This window comes from Oryx dammah, unplaced genomic scaffold (assembly GCF_014754425.2).
Source record: "Oryx dammah isolate SB20612 unplaced genomic scaffold, SCBI_Odam_1.1 HiC_scaffold_27, whole genome shotgun sequence".
NCBI classification, from domain to species: Eukaryota; Metazoa; Chordata; class Mammalia; order Artiodactyla; family Bovidae; genus Oryx; species Oryx dammah.
The window spans coordinates 102,450,728-102,464,487 of record NW_024070211.1 but is presented as its reverse complement, the minus strand read 5'-3'; the positions used below and the strand labels follow the sequence as shown (position 1 = coordinate 102,464,487).

Here is a 13,760-nt window from a genome sequence, read left to right as displayed (position 1 = left end):
TATTTGGTTCCTCTAATCTTCCTTGCATTCTCAGCTCTCTGATGTTTTTAAAATATGATTTGTATAATTTATCTGATTTTCTTGGGTTCTCACATTAAGACTATTAGCCTTCTGAAAATTATTTCATCTTACTTGAAAATGAAAGACTACATAGATCTTCATTTTAATTTGAATATTATAAAGAAGAACAATTGTTCTCTAGTTTTCCAAAGATTTGATGAGCCTCTATTGTCTAAAATTCACAGCCTGATATATTGTAGAGGAAGTTTGTGACCACAATACTAAAAGACACTATACATTTTTTTGTCTCCTTTGCTGCACAGTTTGTATCTTTTTTTTTTTTTTTTTGAGGTTCACTTCAAGCCAAACTCCTCTGGGACACCTTGTCTTACTGGCAAGAGATATCTAACTTTCAATAAATTCCTTGACACTACTCTTATCTGCCATACTACTCAAAAATAAATATTTCAAAGAGCTAATGTGTTCCAAAATATAAAAACATACCTATTGCCTGAAATAGTTTAGATATGAATAGAGGACCAGGGAAGAATGGAGTTTGACTCTTGCCAATTTCATCTTACCCTTATAATTTTGTTTTATAAGGTTTTACTAGCTATAGATTTCATGGAAGATAAGCAGATAGGTTTTTGAAAGAAGCAGTTCTTAGAATACTTTGGAAAATGTATATTATAGGTCTCCTCAATGCTATCCTATTTCTGCAAACTGAAGACAATAAACAAAGAAAAAAAAAGTGCACCCAGGAATCAGTTGTCCCTAATAGAAATATCAAGTTTATCCCACTGGATCTGTTAAGTTGTTCACTTGACTATTCTGCTTCTGGCTATACTTAAAATCCCTCAAGAACCAGAGTTAGGTGAAAGACCCATGATCCTATTAATAAATTTTCTCTTCCCAGTTTAGGTAACAGTATCCCTCTCGGCCTACAGGGAATCAGCTAGTGCCCCAAAGCACACAACTGAAGTATACAATTACTAATGTTAGTAAAATGATGGCTCTTATTTTGAAAAATAGCTTATAGCAGTATTGATAATATTCCAGCAGCAGAATTTGGAAATCCAGCCACAATATCTTAATATTACATCTGCATATTCAGTACTGTACATTTACTAATACATCACCACATGATTTATTCATACCACCCACCCACTGTCCTCTAGCATTGATCTCAAGGCTGTTTTTTTTGTTGTTGTTGTTTGTTTGTTTTAGCTCTGTAATGAAAATTCTAGAGCTCAAGAGTGAGTGAGTGAAGTCGCTCAGTCGTGTCCAACTCTTTGTGATCCCATGGACTGTAGCCTAGCAGGCTCCTCCCTCCATGGGATTCTCCAGGCAAGAGTACTGGAGTGGGGTGCCATTTCCTTCTCCAGGGGATCTTCCCAACCCAGGGATCGAACCTGGGTCTCCTGCATTCCCGGCAGACGCTTTAACCTCTGAGCCACCAGGGAAGCCCCTAGAGCTCAAAATCCGGATCAAATAAATGTCACCACTACACCCAATCAGAAATATGGCCCATAAGGGTTAAGGTAAGATAAATTTGGGGCTTTAATTATAAAATCTTACCCAGGGCTAATACTGAAAAAAGGGGAAAAAATAACTCAGTGAGTCAAAAGATTTACTGTAATTTTCCCCTCATCAGGGTAGATTGGGTTTATCCTTCTGAACCACGTGCTCCAAATATATATATATATATTTTTTAAGTGCTTTTGAGAGGGTGTTTAACCTTGATGTGAGTTTGAAAATGCATTTATGATGGAAAGTAAGAACAACAAACAAACAAACTTAAAGGACTAAAAAAAAATCATTTAAAATGAGGCTATCTTAAAAATAGAAACAACCTTGGAATGATAGTAGTGAGACACTAAATTGCTCCATTTTGTGTGTATGTGTTAAGTTGTTTCAGTCATATCCGACCCTGTGAACTGTAACCCTCCATGAAATTCTACAGGCAGCATAATAGAGTGGGTTGCCATGCCCTCCTCCAGAGGTTTTTCCTGACCCAGGGATTGAACTCATGTCTCTTCAGTTCAGTTCAGTTCAGTCGCTTAGTCGTGTCTGACTCTTTGCAACCCCATGAATCGCAGCACACCAGGCTTCCCTGTCCATCACCATCTCCCGGAGTTCACTCAGACTCACGTCCATCGAGTCCATGATGCCATCCAGCCATCTCATCCTCTGTCGTCCCTTTCTCCTCCTGCCCCCAATCCCTCCCTGCATCAGAGTCTTTTCCAATGAGTCAACTCTTCACATGAGGTGGTCAAGGTACTGGCGCTTCAGGTTTAGCATCATTCCTTCCAAAGAAATCCCAGGGCTGATCTCCTTCAGAATGGAATGGTTGGATCTCCTTGCAGTCCAAGGGACTCTCAAGAGTCTTCTCCAACACCACAGTTCAAAAGCATCAATTCTTTGGCGCTCAGCCTTCTTCACAGTCCAACTCTCACATCCATACATGACCACAGGAAAAACCATAGCCTTGACTAGACGGACCTTAGTCGGCAAATTAATGTCTCTGCTTTTGAATATACTATCTAGGTTGGTCATAACTTTTCTTCCAAGGAGTAAGTGTCTCTTAATTTCATGGCTGCAGTCACCATCTGCAGTGATTTTGGAGCCCCCAAAAATAAAGTCTGACACTCTTTCCACTCTTTCCCCATCTATTTCCCATGAAGTGATGAGACCAGATGCCATGATCTTCGTTTTCTGAATGTTGAGCTTTAAGCCAACTTTTTCACTCTCCTCTTTCACTTTCATCAAGAGGCTTTTTAGCTCCTCTTCACTTTCTGCCATAAGGGTGGTGTCATCTGCATATATCTGAGGTGATTGATATTTCTCCCAGCAATCTTGATTCCAGCTTGTGCTTCTTCCAGCCCAGCGTTTCTCATGATGTACTCTGCATATAAATTAAATAAGCAGGGTGACAATATACAGCCTTGACGTCCTCCTTTTCCTATTTGGAACCAGTCTGTTGTTCCATGTCCAGTTCTAACTGTTACTTCCTGACCTGCATATTGGTTTCTCAAGAGGCAGGTTAGGTGGTCTGGTATGCCCATCTCTTTCAGAATTTCCACAGTTTATTGTGATCCACACAGTCAAAGGCTTTGGATAGTCAATAAAGCAGAAATAGATGTTTTTCTGGAACTCTTGCTTTTTTGATGATCCAGCAGATGTTGGCAGTTTGATCTCTGGTTCCTCTGCCTTTTCTAAATCCAGCTTGAACATCTGGGAGTTCACGGTTCATGTATTGCTGAAGCCTGGCTTGGATAATTTTGAGCATTACTTTACTAGCATGTGAGATGAGTGCAATTGTGCGGTAGTTTGAGCATTGTTTGGCATTGCCTTTCTTTGGGATTGGAATGAAAACTGACCTTTTCCAGTCCTCTGGCCACTGCTGAGTTTTCCAAATTTGCTGGCATATTGAGTGCAACACTTTCATAGCATCATCTTTCAGGATTTGAAATAGCTCAACTGGAATTCCATCACCTCCACTAGCTTTGTTCATAGTGATGCTTTCTAAGGCCCACTTGACTTCACATTCCAAGATTCCTGGCTCTAGATTAGTGATCACATCATCATGATTATCTGGGTCATGAAGATCTTTTTTGTACAGTTCTTCTGTGTATTCTTGCCACCTCTTCTTAATATCTTCTGCTTCTGTTAGGTCCAGACCATTTCTGTCCTTTATCGAGCCCATCTTTGCATGAAATGTTCCCCTGGTGTCTCTAATTCTCTTGAAGAGATCTCTAGTCTTTCCCATTCTGTTGTTTTCCTGTATTTCTTTGCATTGATCACTGAAGAAGGCTTTCTTATCTCTTCTTGCTATTCTTTGGAACTCTGCATTCACATGCTTATATCTATCCTTTTCTCCTTTGCTTTTAGCCTCTCTTCTTTTCACAGCTATTTGTAAGGCCTCCCCAGACAGCCATTTTGCTTTTTTGCATTTCTTTTCCATGGGGATGGTCTTGATCCCTGTCTCCTGAACAATGTCACAAACCTCATTCCATAGTTCATCAGGAACTCTATCAGATCTAGACCCTTAAATCTATTTCTCACTTCCACTGTATAATCATAACGGATTTGATTGAGGTCATACCTGAATGGTCTAGTGGTTTTCCCTACTTTCTTCAATTTAAGTCTGAATTTGACAATAAGGAGTTCATGATCTGAGCCACAGTCAGCTCCCGGTCTTGTTTTTGTTGACTGTATAGCGCTTCTCCATCTTTGGCTGCAAAGAATATAATCAATCTGATTTCGGTGTTGATCATCTGGTGATGTCCATGTGTAGAGTCTTCTATATTGGTAGGCAGGATCTTTACCACTAGTGCCACTTGGGAAGCCCATATTGATCCATTATCATTGTTAAATACTTGGAAAAGAGCTCTGGTTTGAATGAGTAATGATCATCCAAATGTTATCATTTCCAACACCATAGGCTCTGAGTCATGAAAAGACTGTTTCATAAGCAAAAATGAAAAAAAAAAATTCCAAGGAGACCACTGAAATATTTTTGGTCAAATTCTTCTTGGAGGGCATCTTATAAACAAAAGGTCTCTGTCTATATGGTGGAGTTGGAGATGTTGTTCAGTTCAGTTCAATCGCTCAGCTGTGTCTGACTCTTTGTGACCCCAGGGACTGCAGCACGCCAAGCCTCCCTGTTCTGGAGTTTACCAACTCCTGGAGTTTACCTCAAACTCATGTCCATTGAGTCAGTGATGCCATCTAACCATCTCATCCTCTGTTGTCCCCTTCTTCTCCTGCCTTCAATATTTTCCAGTATCAGGGTCTTTTCCAGTCAGTTCTTCACATCAGATGGAGAAAGTATTGGAGTTTCAGCTTCAGCATCAGTCGTGTCAATGTATATTCAGGACTGGTTTCCTTTAGGATGGATTGGTTGGATCTCTTTGCAGTCTAAGGGACTCTCAGGAGTCTTCTCCAACACCACAGTTCAAAAGCATCAATTCTTCAGAGCTCAGTTTTCTTTGTAGTCCAACTCTCATATTCATACATGACTACTGGAAAAACCATAGCCTTGACTAGCAGACCTTTGTTGGCAAAGTTATGTCTCTGCTTTTTAATGTCTCTGTCTAGCTTGGTCATAACTTTTCTTCCAAGGAGTAAGTGTCTTTTAATTTCATGGCTGCAGTTACCATGGGCAGTGATTTTGGAGTCCCAAAAAATAAAATCTGCCACTGTTTCTAGAGATTGTGGTGGAGTGTGACAATTTGCTTTTAAAAGATAGCAGAATATCTACTTTCTATATTGCTTTATTCAAACAAAAATTTCTATCATATGCATTTAAGAACTTGATGCCAATAAAGTCAGTCCTCTTGTTTATATTTTTACACTTCTGTATTAATGGTATACACAGATCTATATAAGAATCAAAAGTAATACATAAGAAAACAAGATCCCATATGCTTACAAACAGTTATTGACCCAGGAAAATCAGACTGTAGCTACAATAAATATTCACAAAACTGACAGGATACTTTCTAGCAATGAAACATAATCTCTGAGTTTAATTAATTTTTAAGATATAACAGTATTTTCATGAAGGTTAGGAAACACAATTCGGTAATCTTAACATAATTCATTTGTTAATGTTGTTTAGAATTAAAATCCAGGTAACTCTATAAATCTTGATTAAACGAGAGAAGCAGAATGCTTTCCTTTTATGAAGGAAACATAAATTAAGAGATTTATTGTAGGGAACTGACTGACACCGTTTAGGGGACTGGCTACACACGTCTGAAACTTGTATGGCAGGCTGTCAGGAAGGTCAGGCTGGAACACTCAGGCCCAGAATAAAGGCCTTGTCAACATAGTTTCTGATGAAAGCCTCAGCTCTGCTTTAAACCCCTTTCAGCTGATTGAATCAGGTCCTCCCAAACTATCTAAAATAAATTCTATTTTTAAAGTCAGTTGATTATAGATTTTAATCCCATCTACAAAAATCTTCACAGCAACCCCTAAAATAGTGTTTGAAAAAATAACTGGAGATTAGCCAAATTGGCACATCAAAAAGAATACTACAGTACTACATGCAAGTTTAAGTATTGGTTGATTTACTCAAATCTCTAAAAGCACTGAAGATTTCTTATTTGATATTCAAACTGTGCTCTCTTTAAGAAACCACCAAATGTGGTATGTATTATATTCTCTGATCTTTCCTTCTTATCTGGCTTTCTTAAAAATCAAGTTAAGTTAAAGAAAGCTCAGATCTTTCTTACTATAAATTTTTATCTTAGTTTTAATAAATATAATGTGCAAAGGAGGTATTTCTGGATAAAGAATTTCCTATAACATGAAGCCATATGAAGGAAAGAATATGAATTTCCACTATTTCTCTTTTTAAAAATAAAAAAATAGAAGGGATAATTCTGTTCACATACCAAGTGCAATTGTCGATAATGGATAGCATTAACTCTTATGTATTGATATATTAACAGAGAATTAGAGAACTTGTTTTCATAATCTTTAATTAGTATTGTAGGAATCTTAATGTATAGGAAGATAGGGGAGATTTCAGTTATTGAAGAAGACACACCGTGGTCTGTCTCCAGCATTTTAGAATGAGTGATGCAAGTTTCATTTTTTGCTTTGGTTTTGCGATTTTCACCGTTTAAAATTGTTTGGTGCTCACTTTGATGGTACATTTACTAAAATTGTATCAGCAATACAAACAAAATCAGAAAACCTCCCTGTAAACAAACATCCAAGACCAGATAGCTTGACATATAAATTCTACAGTACATTTAAAGAAGAGCTAACACTATCCTCTTAATGTGCACAGTGCACATTATCAAATTGAAGAATAAAAATTATATCAACATCTCAATAGATTCAGATAACATTTTAGATGAAATTCAACATCATTTATAATTTTAAATAAACTCCCAACAAAGTGGCTATAGAAGGCACATACTGCAATATAATTAAAGCCAGCTATAGTAAACCTACAGGCAACATCATACCCAATAATGAAAAATGGAAAGCTTCTTTTTTATATCTGCTTGTTAATCTCTAATCCTTAACTAATATCTAAACATTACATTCCTAGGAAAACTCCACTTGATGTGGGTATTAGTCTTCTCTACGACTTCCCTGAGTTTTCACTCCACAGGATCCCCACTTCCCTGCCCTCTGGCTAGAAAGCCAGAGTTTTATTTCCCCCAGTCTGTAGCATACTGTTAATAATTGCGACTGCCTTTGAGACTAAGGGATGAGAGAATGGAAAGAGAGAATAAAAAGCGATAGACATCCTCTCCACACGTTGAGGAACACAGTTCCTCTAGACAGAGAGAAGGGTTCACGTCTTTATAATTATAGAGTTTCTGGAGTCTGATCAAATATTGATTCCATTGCTGCTCCCACTGCCATAGAAATGCCTGGGGCTACAAAAGAGGATAATGGATGGAACAAAAATATAGGTGTTTTCCGTCACTCTCTTTGACTCATTAGAGCTTTCTTTCTCACTCCTCAGATCAGAGACTGAGGCCTTCCCTTGCCCGCTTTCTGTCTACATATAGGGCATTTCATCTAAAAGCAGCAAAATACATTCTTTTCAGGAAACATTATTTTCAAGTGAGCATGGGACATTCTCCAGTATGGTTCATGTACTAAGCCAATCTGAATAAATCTAAGACTGAAACACTGTCAAGCGTCTTCTTCAACATAGTGAGTGGTTACAGGGCTCAGATTTCCTTTGAGTCTCGCCTGGGAATCACTGGAAGAAAAATTAAATGGGAAACTCCCCTAGTTCAATGGTATTTCAAATTATGGTTTCTTTTTCCAATCCACTCACTAATTATTTTTCAGAGCTCTTAAAGGGCTTCTGCCTGAATTGTATTCAGAGATTTTAGTTTCATTTAGTATGAGAGATAGAGTAAAAATTTCTTACTCCATCTTACCTGGAACCAGCATTTACACAGTTGTGTTTTTTTTTTTTTTTTTTTTTTTACTTAGTAAATGAAGTACCTTTCATTTACTAAGAGTAGAATTTGTTGTTGTTGTTGAGTCACTAAGTTGTGCCTGACTTTTGTGATCCCAGGGACTGTAGCAAGCCAGGCTCCTCTGTCCTCCACTATCTCCCACAATTTGCTCAGATTTATGTCCCTTGAGTCGGTGATGCTCATCTTCTACCACTCCCTTCTCCTTTTGCCTTCAGTCTTTCTCAGCATCAGTCTTTTTCCAATGAGCTGGCTTTAAGCATCAGGTGGCCAAACTATTGGAGCTTAAGCGTCAGCATCAGTCCTTCCAATGAATATTCAAAGCTGATATCCTTTAAGATTGACTGGTTTGATCCCCCTGAAGTACAAGGAACACTCAAGAGTCTTCTCCAGCACTATAATGTGAAAGTACCAATTTGCTGATGCTCAGCCTTCTTTATGATCCAACTCTCACATCTGTACATGACTGCTGGAAAAACCATCACTTTGACTATATACACCTTTGTCAGCAAAGAGATATCTATACTTTTTAGTACAGTGTATAGATTTGTCATAGCTGTTCTTCCAAGGTGCAAGCATCTTTTAACTTCATGGCTGCAGTCACATCCACAGTGATTTTGGAGCCCAAGAAAATAAAGACTGTTACCACGTGCACTTTTTCATCTTCTATTTGCCATGAAGTGATGTGAGCAGATGTCATGATCTTAGTTGTTTTTTTTTAATGTTCGGTTTCAAGCCAGCTTTTTCACTGTCTTCTTTCACCCTCATCAAGAGGCTCTTTATATTTTACTTTAAAGTGCATTTTGATCTTCAAAAGAGGGTCATTCCTCTGTATAGTTGAACTGTACAGATTTTTAATTTACAAACTTCAGTCTTTAGAAATTACAGCAGAAAAAGATGCATATCATAGATTTAAAATAATGAATCAGAGTCACAGATCAGACTACCTATATAACAAAAATCTGATTTCTTTTTAGTTTAGGAGTTTGAAAATAATTGCCTTTCCCTGAATTTTCATTAATAAAAGCCACTTATTAATGGAAACAGCTTGTGAGGCTATCATCAGATGCATCTCATTATGTGGCCTTGCGTTGCTATTATCCACTTTGGCTTAGCATGACTTATTCTTAGCAGGGTGGCAGCTTCTGCACTGTCGTCATCTAAGTGCTTTATGTGAGGTAGCAGGGTGATGGTGGAAAAAAACAATTGGTGTAGAGTGCGAGTGAATATTCAGACTTGAATTTTCCCCTTGAAGGGAGTTATTTCCCATCTGGCACCTTTTAGCTAAAAATATTAGATGCTTGCTTTCACTATTACCTCTGTTGCTGAGCCCCGAGGAAAGAAAAAAGAAAAGTTAGGTATCTATAAATTGGAAGACTTCTAGGTTCATGGGAACTGTAGGCTACCTGAAGAAGTATTTGGCATGCCTGGGTCCAAGTTGTCCAGGATCTCAGTTTAGTTCAGTCATCGCTCAATGATGTCCAACTCTTTGCAACCCCTAGGACTGCAGCACACCAGGCTTTCCTGTCCCTCACGAACTCCCAGAGCCTACTTAAATTCATGTCCATTGAGTCGATGATACCATCCAACCCTCTCCTCCTCTGTAGTCCCCTTCTCTTCCTGCCTTCAATCTTTCCCAGCATCAGGGTCTTTTCCAATGAGTCAGTTCTTCACATTAGGTGGCCAAAGTATTGGAGTTTCAGCTTCAGCATCAGTCCTTCCAATGAATATTCAGGACTGATTTCCTTTAGGATGGACTGGCCTAGATCTCTTTGCTGTCCAAGAAACTCTCAAGAGTCTTCTCCAACACCACAGTTCAAAAGCATCAATTCTTCAGTGCTCAGTTTTCTTTATGGTCCAACTCTCACATCCATACTTGATTATAGGAAAAACCATAGCTTTGACTAGATGGACCTTTGTCAGCAAAGTAATGTCTCTGTTTTTTAATATGCTGTCTAGATTGGTCATAGCAGTTCTTCCACGGAGCAAGTGTCTTTTAAATTCATGGCTGCAGTCACCATCTGAAGTGATTTTGTAGCCCAAGAAAATAAAGTCTATCACTGTTTCCATTGTTTCCCTTTCTATTTGCCATGAAGTTATGGGACTGGATGCCATGATGTTAATTTTTTGAATGTTGCATTTTAAGCCAACTTTTTCACTCTCCTCTTTCACTTTCATCAAGAGGCTCTTTAGTTCTTCTTTGCTTTCTACCATAAGGGTGGTGTTATCTGCATATCTGAGATTATTGATATTTCTCCTGGCAATCTTGAGTCCAGCTTGTTGGATGGATGCTTCATCCAACCCAGCATTTCACATTATGTACTCTGCATACAAGCTAAATAAGCAGGATGACAATATTCAGCCTTGACATACTCCTTCAGCATGATCTATAAAATGACTATGAACAGAACTCCCGTATCAGGCAGCATAGTGCTGGACAAAGAGAATGAGCTAGAACAACTGAATTCTAGACCTGGTTTTACCATAGAGCAATCAATGCCTTACCTTTCTATTTTGGGTTAGAATTTTAAAACACTCAAACTCCCATGGTCTCATTCGATCTTCCCAACCATGTTTTCAGCCAAGAAGAACTCATATTCTCAGTTCTCAGGATGAGAAGTAAAGTCTCAATGCAGTTCTCAGGATGAGAAGTAAAGTCTCAATGCAGTGAACATCTACTTTCTGTTAATCTAAGATTCTTTCCACTTGAATGTCATTATTCATTTATGTTTCTAGAAGACTCAGTTTTGTGATCTGTAAATGTAAAGATTTTCACTGAATTTTTTTCCAGATCTTTTCAAGTTTTATCTAGTCATATTCTCACATTTTAGACACCTATCACTTCATAAATGGTTTATTAGGAAAATGTTCACAATTGCTCAACCTATAAGATGTCCCACATTCTGTCACTAAGATGTAAAGCATTTCTTCTGATCATATGCCAGTGCATAAGTACCAGCTGGGCATAAGGAGAGCATATTCTTAGCACATCATCTGATTTCTTACCATGTGTGTTAAATCATGTCCAACACTTTGTGATACTAGGGACTGTAGCCTGCCAGGCTCCTCTGTCCATGGGTTTCTCCAGGCAAGAACACTGGAATGGGTAGCCAGGCCTTTCTTCAGGGAATCTTCCTGACCAGGGATGGAACCTGTATCTCCTGTGGCTCTTGCTGTGCCACCGGGGAAGGTCCAGTTTCTCATTGTGTTTATAGAATTATGTAACTTGAGAATTGCAATCTATTTTATGGTCTATTAAATTTTGTTGATTTCAACCACTCACTCAAATTCTCTTAATTTGTCTCATTAATATAAACATCCAGTAGAAAGGCAAAAGATATAAATGGCCAATTCATTAAAGAAGAAAATAATTAGACCATATATAGATAGATATGCACTCAGCCTCATTAATAGCCAACTAAGTGCAAATTTAACAATACAACACCATTTTGCACACATTAGACTGGAAAAATTGTAAAAGATTAATAACACACCATGATGGTACACATATACAGAAATGAGAAAGCTCATACACTGTGTTATTTGAGTAACAGCTCATACACTGTTAAGCCTGGTGGCTCAGATGGTAAAGAATCTGCCTGCAACGCAAGAGACCCGGGTTTGATCCCTGGGTTGGGAAGATCCCCTGGAGAAGAGAAAGGCTATGCAATACAGTATTCCTGGAGAATTCCTGGACTATATAGTCCATGGGATTGCGAAGAGTCGGACACAACTGAGCGACTTTCACTTTCACAACTTCCAAGCCCTTCATAGTGTCTGGCTTATAGCAAGCATTTAAAAATGCTTGTTAAAAATCAATCAATAAAATAAACTGCTATTGCAAGTGTGAATTGTTTCAAATCTTTTGGAAAGTTATCTGGAAATATCTAGAATCATTAAAAATTCACTTAAACTTTGAGTGAGTATTGCTGCTTTTTGCAAATACCTCACAGAAATAAGAGCACCATTATTTAATAAAACATATGTAGAAGGATGTTTATTTCAGCAAAAATGCTGAAAATAAAGTGATTTTTCATCAGCAAGGGAATGATTAAATAATTTTATCAGAGTCCCAAGAAAAACAATAAGTCATGGAAATTTGAGGAAGTTTATTCACAAAAGGGATATTTTAAAAGTATAATCAGTATGAAAGCATCATATATTTTATTTTCTTGGGCTCCAAAATCACTGCAGACTGTGATTGTAGCTATGAAATTAAAAGACACTTACTACTTGGCAGGAAAGCTATGACAAACCTAGACAGTGTATTAAAAAGGAGAGACATCACTTTGCCTGAATATTCATTGGAAGGACTTTTGCTGAAGCTGAAGTTCCAATACCTTGGCCACCTGATGCAAAATGCCGACCCATTGGAAAATACCCTGATTCTGTGAACGACTGAAGGAAAAAGAAGGGGGCGGCAGAAGATGAGATGGTTAGATAGCATCACCAACTCAGTGGATGTGAATTTGAGTGAACTCTTGGAGATAGTGGAAGACAGAGGAACTGGCATGTTACAAACCATGAAGTTGCAATGAGTCAGACACAACTTATCTACTGAAAAGTGACAACAAGGGAAAAGCTATTTCAATAACAAAGTTTGAATAGGAATAGATCTATTATCTTCCTGGGCTCACAGTGAGGAGTCTGTGACCAGAGCACAGAAGGAAAGTGCAGTAGAGGAGAAGTTCTCCTCTTTGGGAGAAATGGCCTTCAGCTGAGGGACGCAGGCAGGCAGAGGCAAACTTGGACGGAGGAATCCAGGAAATAAATACCCTGCCCTCAGCCTTTTTTCTTTCATCTCTTGCCAAGGCTGCCTATTTGTTACCTCAATCAGAACCAACCAAGAGTATGGGAAGCCATAAGAGTCTGCCTCCCAAAGTGCAGAGTAGAAACAGGGGGAGAGAGAATCTAGGTCATCAAGCAAAAGGCATCTAACACAATACTCATGTCACACAGTGACTGTGGAAGAATACACAGCAATGGAAATATTGTGAACTGATGTCAGTTCAGGTCAGTTCAGTCACTCAGTCGTGTCCGACTCTTGGCGACCCCATGAATTGCAGCACGCCAGGCCTCCCTGTCCATCACCAACTCCTGGAGTTCACTCAGACTCGCGTCCATCAAGTCAGTGATACCATCCAGCCATCTCATCCTCGGTCGTCCCCTTCTCCTCCTGCCCTCAATCCCTCCCAGCATCAGAGTCTTTTCCAATGAGTCAACTCTTCACATGAGGTGGCCAAAGTACTGGAGTTTCGGCTTTAGCATCATTCCTTCCAAAGAATACCCAGGACTGGTCTCCTTTAGGATGGACTGGTTGGATCTCCCTGCAGTCCAAGGGACTCTTAAGAGTCTTCTCCAACACCACAGTTCAAAAGCATCAATTCTTCGGTGCTCAGCCTTCTTCACAGTCCAACTCTCACATCCATACATGACTACTGGAAATATGGATGGCCCATTTCATGGATCCATGGATGCTACATATTTGGGAAAAGTGGAGTGTGAAGTTTTGAATATGATTTAATTTTAAAAGCAATAATGGTATGTATGTAAATGTATATGTGTGTATATATGTACATGCTAAGTCACTTCAGTCATCTCTGACTCTTTGCAGCCCCATGGACTGTAGCCCACCAGACTCCTCTGTCCATAGAATTTTCCAAGCAAGAATACAGGAGAGGGTTGCCATTTCCTCCTCCAGGGGATCTTCCCGACTCAGGGAGTGAACTCTCATCTCCTGCATTGGCAGGCAGATTCTTTACCACTAGCTCCACCTGAGAAGCACATACGTATGTATAC

General features: G+C 38.8%; 1 non-coding gene across 1 annotated transcript; it reads right to left on the bottom strand.

Annotated features, from left to right (window-relative positions):
* Nucleotides 1–1,391: 1,391 nt before the first annotated feature.
* TRNAS-GGA lies at nt 1,392–1,463 on the bottom strand. The gene has a single exon. It is a non-coding gene; the product is annotated as a tRNA-Ser (tRNA).
* Nucleotides 1,464–13,760: the final 12,297 nt, after the last annotated feature.